Raw genomic sequence first — 9,812 nt, 5'->3', positions numbered from 1 at the left:
TCCACAAGTGTCTCAAGGATCTTGTGGAGACATACATGATAAACCACCACTCACTTGTGGACACAGGTTACCAGCAGACACAGCCCCTGCATGCTTAATTCCTGATTTTGAGGTGGAAGTTCCATTCTCCATTTCTTATTCTACATCATTCCGTATTGCCCTCCCTCCACCCTCCACCTCCCATCCCCAACCACAGAAAACACAACTGCCCACAGGGTACCACAGCTGCCAGATACCTGCATGGACCATAGCAATAACATTAGAGATTACAATGCACTTCAATTCTTTCAAGAAAAAATATTAGCAGGCATTTAACTGCTTTTGGTAAAGTAAAATCCAATTTGCTTCCTTTAGTGGTAAATATCTTTTTTTTAGTGGTAAATAAAATCCTTTGCATGTTTGTATAGAAAGGAAGCAGACTCCAAATTTAGTTTTATCCCCAAATCCATACAATGTAATTCTGCTTTGAAGCAGTGAGACCATTACACCTGTGACCACTGCCTGTGACATTGTGGGAGTCTTGGTAACGGACCTTGCACGTGGTCTACCTGGATTCAATTCCTGTCACCACAATGGTCCTCCAAATACCAGCATTAGAGTGATCCCTAAGCAATGCTGGGTATGCGCCACCCAGAAAACAAAACAAAAAGTCCTAAACTGCAATGACCAAATCATACAATGACCAAAACTGGCTTTTTGTTTAAAAATGCACCTTGGTTTCTTTAGAAGTCTGCATCCAAGGTAAAAAAAATTATCTGTTGGACTGGACATCACTCCCATCCTCTGATACTCTCCTACTCTCTTCTCAAAGAAGTTAGTCTTCCCTTCCAGTGAGATATTCTCCATGAAGTCAAATGGATTTTCTACTCTGAAAACCTTGCTGAAACCTAGCTCCAGCATAAGTCTGTCAGGCACAAATTCAATATACTGTTTCATTAACATGCAGTTCATCCCAATGAGATTCACAGGCAAGGCCTCAGTAAGGAACTCCTGTTCTATTTTAACAGCACTGAGGATTATTTCTTTCACTCTCTGCTCCGAAGGTTTGTGTATTAGATGTTTGAACATCAGGCAAGCAAAGTCACAGTGGAAACCCTCATCCCTGCTAATAAGTTCATTGGAAAATGTGAGGCCAGGCATCAGTCCTCCTTTTTTTTAGCCAGAATATCGATGCAAACGAGCCAGAAAAGAAGATCCCTTCCACTGCCGCAAAAGCCAGGACACGTTCTCCTAGGGAGCCTCTCTGTGTCCAATCCCCACAAGGCCCAGTCCGCCTTCTTCTTGACACAAGGCATTGTTTCAATAGCATTGAAGAGGTTTTCCTTTCTTTGGCATCTTTATTGTAAGTATCAGTGAGGAGACTGTACATTTCAGAGTGTCTGTTTTCCATGGCATTTTGAAAGCCATAGAAACAGCGGGCTTCTGTGATCTGAACTTCTTGGCTAAACCTTAGCTCGACCAGGTTCTCAGTGACGATGCCGTCGGGGCGGCGAAGAAGGCCAGGATGTGCGATGTGAAGTAGCTCTCGTCGGGCTGGAGGGCGTCCCGGTGCTGGATGTCCCTGGAAAGGCCCACTTCCTCGGCCGTCAGAAGGACGCCTCGGCCTTCCTGTACCTCTGCCAGATATCGTGGTACTCGACGGGGAAGACGACGGAGCGCAGCGGGTTCTCCTGCAGCAGTGGCTCCGCGGCGTCAGCGTCAGGGGCCGCACCTTGGCTTTTGGCTCACCTGGCTCCTGCAGGGTCCTCGGTGTCCGAGAGGCTGAGCCGCCAGGGGGGCCACGTGCGCAGCTGCGGGGGGGGTGGGGGGGGGCGCTGTTGTCAGCCAGCGGCGTGAGCTGGGCTCGCGGGGCGGGGCGGGGCGGGGCGGGGGGTGCAGGCCACCGAGGTCACGGTGCAGGCGGCAGAGTCTGAGGCACGAGCGCGGGGACCGGCGACTAGGGGGCTGAGGAGGGCTAATCTTTCCAATTTTAACACAACTTCAAATGCCTCAACTGTAACTAAATAAAATTAATTAATTTTAAAATTAAGGTTCAGTAATTACCCCTGTTCAGTGGAGAAGGGCTCATGAAGATACTTATGGCTAAGCTTCAACTGTTGCATCTCTAAAACTTAAAACTCATCTGGATAGCATAAAACTAACTGAAGCCTTAGAACCCCTGTTTCGGCTCATTCATAGTAACTCTAAATAGTACATTAAGGGAAAACAAGAAAATCACTCAGGAGAGACAGAGATTTCATCGCTGATTCCAGAATTAAATGTCTGGAAGAAATTTAGCGAATTGGCCACTATCATATCTTTAAATAATCTTGACATACAGTCTCAATAAATGACTTCAAAAACGATTTCATTAAAATAAAAATGAAATTCACACTTTCTTCTAGATTTTGTATCCTAACAATAAAATATGAATGTAAAATTGGTTTGTAAGATCCATGGGAAAGGATAGCCTAAAATACGATGGGCATTGCTTTTTTGTTTTAAACTTATTCATATAAATTATTATATTATATTTGATAGCACTGCACTGCACTGTAGCAGTGTCATCCTGTTGTTCACCGATTTGCTTGAGCAGGCACCAGAAATTTCTCCATTGTGAGACTTGTTACTGTTTTTGGCATATCGAATATGCTACTGGTAGCTTGCCAGGCTCTGCCGTGTGGGAGGGATTTTCTTGGTAGCTTGCCAGACTCTCTGAGAGAGACAGAGGAATCAAACCTGGGTTGGCCGCATGCAAGGCAAACACCCTACCCACTGTGCTATCGCTTCAGTCTATTATATTTGATATGGTATATAAATGTGTATGTACTTATATCTTAAGTGAAATGGGCAGAAAATTACACTAGATCTGCAATATAATAAGTATAATAAAGTAGAATTATTTTATTTATAACAATATAACACAAATATATTAATTAGTAATTTCAAATAGGGAGCCTAAATAATATTATGAGTTGGGCACTTGCCTTACTTACAGGCAACTTGAGTTTGATCCCTGGTGTGCTCTCTGGTTCCTCAAAACTGCCACAAGTGGCAGCTGTACAAGCGTGAATCCAGACCCAGCAAAACCTCTTTCGGTGTGAGCAACTCCTCGCAGAAAGTCTCCAGCCTGAGAACTAAGCCTCGGCCCCGTGCCCGCCCAGGAGAGGAAAGGTATTTCTCTCTCTCGCCTCTTTCTCTCCGGGGATGAAGGGCGCGGTGGCCGCCATATTAAGACGACCACAGATTGGGTTTTCAAGCCTGCAATTATCAAATATCTGGAAGAAATCTCCCTGGACTTCTTGTTAAAGTACAGAAATTCAAAACCGCGCGGCCGCTACTGCAGCCGCGTGACCTTATTTGTCTTCACAGTAGGTCTGAATCTAGTGGGTTACTCCTAACAACAATAGTGAGGTTTGTGTTGAAATATTGAATGTAACCAAAGTAAACAGAATGTAAAATGAAACTTATCAGTTACAAGGTAGGGGTGTGGGGGGGCTGGATGGGAGGTGTACTGTGTGGGTGTTTTTTTTTTTTTTTTTGGTGGTGGTATATGGGCACTGGTGAAGGGATGGTTGTTTCAGCATTGTATAACTGAGATCTAAGCCCGAAAGCATTGTAATCTTCCACACGGTGATTTAATAAAATAAAATATAAAAAAAAAAAAACCTGCCAGAAGTGATCTCTGAGTACAGAGCCAGGAGTAAGCTCTAAGCACCACAGGGTGTGACTCCTCAAATTAAAAAATAGTAGTACATATTACATTCATGTTCATTTTATTAATATTTGTTTCTTGAGGAGAAAAACATGCCTACAGTTTTCCTATACTTTCAATATGTAGAATAGCACAAAATATGTAAATAATCATTTGAAGTGACAGGTTTTGATCATAAGTTGTACTTATTTACTTCTGAGTATTTTTTAATTAAATAGAAATTTCCCCATCAAGGAAACAAAGCCAGCTTATCATGAATGATCGTTGATGCTTCATTTGTGTCTAATGTTGCACAAAGAAGAAGTGATCTTCAGTCACATTTTCCTCTATGTTATCAATACCTTACAAACACGTTTTTGATCCCATAGGGAATAGGAAAAAATGCTCTCAAAAATAATTGAAATATTTCAGCAAAATGACATCTAAAAGCCCATAGCATATGTTTTGTATTAATAATAATTTCTGTATTAATGATATTTAGATATCCTTTTTATCTTTGTCCCTCCTTCCACCACCCCCCATAGATTTTTTTTATTCCCTACCTCTTATAACTTCCTCTAGAGCTAATGTGATTTTACTCTAGTATAAAAAGCATTGTCTTTAAGCAAACTAGATTATGTTGATAAGTTTAGTTTGAGCAATATTTAAAAAGTGAAACAAAGTTTGAAATCTCAATTTATTACAGTCTTATAAATTATCTTCTACAAGCAGTTTTATTTTGTAGTAATTGGGCAACAGTTCTCTTAGATACCTAAGAGACGTTCAATTCCTTAATTTTAGGGAATACTTAAAAGTCTAACCATTTTATTAATGAGAATCTTGAATACCAATGTGCCTATTTCACCTAGTTTTCAATTTGAGAAATACTTCAATGCATGCCTTTAAAAAAAATTCGATATTGTTTAAGCTTGGAGCACTGACTCACTAAAGGGTGATCTGGAAGGCGTCAAGCCCCATTGGACTTGATAAGTTCTGTGCATCACTGATTACTAGCCTGATGACTTCTTTATTTAGGCCCGGAAGTCAGATTTGCTTCTTTGTAAAGAAACTACAGGAGCGACAGTGCACAATGAATCATGCCTAACAACATGCTGACAAGCTGGCAAGAGACAGCCTGTACAGTGACAAATACAGCTGACAAAAAGTGTACACATCTGTTTGGTAGGATTTATGAGAAAGGAATACAAACAAGGAAGAGATGGGTTCTTTGGCATTATAAGAGAATTTAGAGGCTCTTTTCTTTCTATCTAAATAACAGCAACATAAGGAATACATATTAGGCCTCGAGATTTATTTATTCCAAGCCCAATGAGATTGCAAATGGTCTGTGCCGATTAGCATTTTGATTATCAAACTGCTGTTCCAAATTCTGATGAACAGATATTAGAATAGTTCTTAAACATTCTGATTAAACACACATTGATGCTGCTATTTTTAACACGTGCTTCTATTCAGGCGTAAATCAGTTTCTGTATTCTTTCTTAAAACTTAAAAGTAAAAATAGAATATACACGTGTAGATATACATATAGATATACATATGTATATGTGTACCACATTATCAGAATTTTCTCAGAGAAACAAAGACCTAAATCCCCTTTTTTCTGCTCAGTTCCAGGTATTAAGTAAGTTTTAAGAGTAGGTCAAGATATTTAAATGCCAAAACTTACGCGTTTGGATGGTTCGTGTAGTCACCAAGGTGCTCTCACAAATCATTGTCTCCAGCCAGTCTGTTATTCCACACATTTGCCATTCACTGTAGCATAAATGTTCTGCTTTCAACACAATTATTCAAAACACCCAGCTTTTCTCAGATATATAACACGTGCATAGTTTTAAATGCATTCTAATAATAATAAAGATAACAAAGACAATGATGACAAATGACAGTAATATAACTAATAGAAAGTATAGAAAATCCAGGGTTCTGGAGAGACAATACAGTGGATGCAGAGTGCATGCTATTCACAGAGCCAAGCCAGGTTTGCTCCCTAGTACTGTAGGTAGTCCTGTGAGCACCTCCAGGAGTGATCCCTGAGTACAGAGTCAGGAATTATGTGAGTACAGCTGAGTGTGACCCAAACCAAAGCATAAATAAATAAAAAGCTCCTCATAGGATTCTGAAAATAATAGCAGCAAAAATAGACATCACAAATGACAACAACTGGATTGCAACTTTTCAGTATACAGCATTGCCAAATGACATCCTCTGGACAAAAATGTTTAAAAAGGTTTTGTTTTAGTACTGCTTTTTATTCTTTCCCACAGTTATATTCTTGACCTGAGGTAGTTTGTAGTTACTATTACAAACATTTTCCTCTTATGTCAAAAGTGCCCAATTTGGGGTAAATACGTGCCTTTCATATAAAAATGATCATTTGCAATTTTTTTAAAAAGTGACATTAGGTTGTAGTCTGATGGGTCTAGATGCTTATCATTGTCCTCAAAGTTTATAGTTATGAGCTTGATTTCTAATGAAACTTCTTTCTTTCTCTCTTTAATGTTTTTTTAAGCAATGTGGTTTCAAAAATCTGTTTTGGTTATGCTTTAATACATAAAAATCCGAGCATTGGGGCTGGAGCAATAGTACAGCAGGTAGGACATTTGCCCTGAACTTGGCCGACCCAGTTTCAATCCTCGGCATCCCATATAGTCCCCTAAGCACCACCAAGAGTAATTTCTGAGTGCAGATCCAGGAGAAACCCCCGAGCATTTGAGTGTGACCCAAAAAGAAAAAAAAGTTCCAGTATCATACTCTCCACCAGCATATCCACCTAATTCCACCGTCATCTCTGTGTCCCCATCCCCACTCTCCCACTTTCCCATCTGCTCTGTGGTAAGCATCCTACAGAACACAAAAACACTGCTCAGAGAAGACAGTTGTGTTCCTATGTGCACTGTGGCACCAGTAACAATAGACAAAATCTGGAAACAGCCCAAATGCCCAAAAAGAGATTTTAGGATAAAGAAATTTCTTTTTTTCTTCCTCCCTCCCTCCCTCCCTCCCTCCCTCCCTCCCTCCTCCCCTCCCTCCCTCCCTCCCTCCCTCCTCCCCTCCCTCCTTCCTTCCTTCCTTCCTTCCTTCCTTCCTTCCTTCCTTCCTTCCTTCCTTCCTTCCTTCCTTCCTTCCTTCCTTCCTTCCTTCCTTCCTGCCTTCCTGCCTTCCTTCCTTCCTGCTTTCCTCCCTCCCTTCCTTGCTTCCTTTTTCTTTCTTTTTGTATGTGTGTGTGTGTGTGGGGGGGGTACCAGGAATGAAACCTAAGTCTAACACATGCTATATCCTGACTGGTTACTTTTAAATTTTTTATCATATCCTTAAGTAATGATACCTTTATGAAACAAAAGAGGGTTTTGTTTCAATCAAACAAAACCGGAGTATTTTTCAATCAAAAGATAAAAGACAGTTATCTTGTTTACTTCACTCGTTTGATCAACTTTAAAAAAGATATTTATTTTTTATTGAATCACCATCAGATACACAGTTACAAAGTTGCTCATGAGTGGGTTTCAGTCATGCAAAGTTTCACGACCCGTCCCTTCACCAGTGTACATTTCCCACCACCAAAGTCCCCAGTTTTCCTCCTTCCATCCCACACCCAACCCCAGCCTGCCTTGATGGGAGAGACTTCTCATCTTTCTTCTGCCTCTGTCTGTCTGTCTGTCTGCCTGTCTGTCTATCTCTCTCTTTCTCTCTTATCACTCTGGAAAGGAACTGAGTGTCAATGTACGTAAAAGGATATATGTGATAACTTTTCAGTACTTGTATTGTAAACCATAATGCCCAGAAGGTAATCACTGAGTTTTAAAACGGAAATTCATGAACATTATTCAGAGGCATAGATAACACATATGATGTTATTCAAATTTTGACAATGTAAACTACCTAAAACTTAATCAGAACTGCTTATGTGTTGTTTCTCCCTAACTCAGAGTTTGACATATAGTATAGTAGATTACTTACCAGGGAAAAATTTATGTGTGAGAGTTTACCCTTTGTCTTTTGAGATATTGAATTTAATAGTATATTCATTGTTACTGCTTTAAACTAAGAGTGGGTTTACACTCTCATTTATTTTGATATTTTGGCCTATTTTGATTTAAAAAATCACAATTTTTTAATGAAATTTCTACCCAGAGGCTGTGAGGGGGAAAAAAATAAATGGTCTTAAGCAGAAAATAAAAATATGTACTTCAATTTCAAGGCTATTACCAATGGCTCTTTGCTGCCCTGTTAAGTTTTAACAATGATTAGATGTAAGAACAAAAATTAAATGCATAGATCATTTATTTAATATCTTTCATTTTCTTTCATTTGATTTTGGCATAAGGTCCTATCATTCTATTCATTCTGCCTTTATTAAGTGAATTTTGAAACAATATTTTATAAAATGTCATGTATTTACATAATTATCATAATTGCATGTGAGTACATAATTAGTGTAAATATATGTAATTACATTATTATAGTATGCAATGATATTGTAAAAAAGCTTTTTATAAGTTTCTGAGACTAAACATAGAATTATGCAAGCATGTTTTTTTTTATATCTAGTGCCTTGCTCATCTTAATTGATTTAACCACATACCAAATGTTTATAGTGTGTTTGAAATATGTTATCTTACATTAGGATTTGTTGCATAATTCTTGTTAATTAAAAGAGAACACGCACTAAAAAGTAAACTTTTTCCTCCATCATATAATTTGTTAATATATAGAATGAGCAATATTTGAAGTCAATAAAGGTAGCTTTATATGTGAATTTACTTGGACAAAAATTGATAAAACTATAAACTCTGACTTGGTGAATAACGGCTTTTATGAAAATGCCGTATGTCATCTTCTCTATGAAGGCATACCTTGTGAAAATATTCAAATATTTTAAGTACTAGACCAAACAATGGGAAAATCAAACCTGAAACAGTATAACTTCTTTTTTGCCAATCTTTTGATTAATAGCTTAAAATGTGCTATCAAACTAATTTTACTTTTTTACCAATACGTCGATTCCTCCATCCCTCTTGGAGAGCGTGGCAAGCTATCGAGAGTAACCTGCCTGAGAGGCAGAGTCTGGCAAGCTCCCCATCTCGTATTCGATATGCCAAAAACAGTAACAAGAAGTCTCACAATGGAGATGTTACTGTTGCCCTCTTGAGCAAATCGATAAACAACGGGACAATAGTGCTACAGTGCTACCAATACTTCAGAATTTATATTTCTACATAAAATATTCTCTGAAATTTGTGTTTTAGTTTTCTTATTAATGTTGAAATTCTAACTCCTTGCCATTAATCCTTCTTAAATATTTTAGCTTTTTGTGAGTGCTCTTGTGTGCATATATATGTAACTGTATAACACTATGTATGTATATATGACTACATGTACATATATAAATATATATATAGTTATCCATGCTGATATGTTAATTTTGTCTTTGATATTGACAGCTAAAGTAAAATTATTAAGACAAAATGATATGTGGAAATATTTTATCTCAGTCTGTTGAAAATGAGTTGAAATGTGAGGAAAATCTACAATACATAAGTAAGAATATATATATATATGTATGTATATATATATATATTTGCTTTTTGGGTCACACCCAGCAATGCTCAGGAGTCACTCCTGGCTCTGCACTTAGGAATTACCCCTGACCGTGCTCAGGGGACCATATGGGATGCTGGAAATCAACCCAGGTCGGCCTCGTGCAAGGCAAATGCCCCACCAGCTGTGCTATCACTCCAGCCCCAAAGTAAGAATATATTTAACCACAAATTATAAATCTACGGATGTACATATTGTTAAATGGATAATATTTTGCAACTCATGGAGAAAAATGTCTGATAGAAAATGACAAAATAGAGTTTGCTTTGAGCCTAAATATTATTCTGACACTAGTGGTGTCAATAAAAGAGGAAATGGGAGGGGGGCAGAGCAGTAGTACAGCATGTAGGGCTTTTGCCTTGATGCGACAGACCTGGGTTTGATCCTGGGCATCACGTATGGTCCCCCAGCGCTGCCTGAGTGCAGAGCCAGGAGTAACTCCTGAGTATTGCTGGGTGTGATCCAAAAAGTAATAAATAAATAAATAAAAATAAAAGAGAAAATGGTTCTTCCTAGT

General features: G+C 38.7%; 1 pseudogene; it reads right to left on the bottom strand.

The window, feature by feature from the left end:
- Positions 1-722: 722 nt before the first annotated feature.
- LOC101556456 (ribonucleoside-diphosphate reductase subunit M2-like) lies at positions 723-6,483 on the bottom strand (annotated as a pseudogene).
- Positions 6,484-9,812: the final 3,329 nt, after the last annotated feature.

The sequence above is a fragment of the Sorex araneus genome, chromosome 1, assembly GCF_027595985.1.
Source record: "Sorex araneus isolate mSorAra2 chromosome 1, mSorAra2.pri, whole genome shotgun sequence".
NCBI lineage: Eukaryota > Metazoa > Chordata > Mammalia > Eulipotyphla > Soricidae > Sorex > Sorex araneus.
Note: the sequence above shows the minus strand (reverse complement) of the source record. Positions and strands in the feature narration are given on the sequence as shown.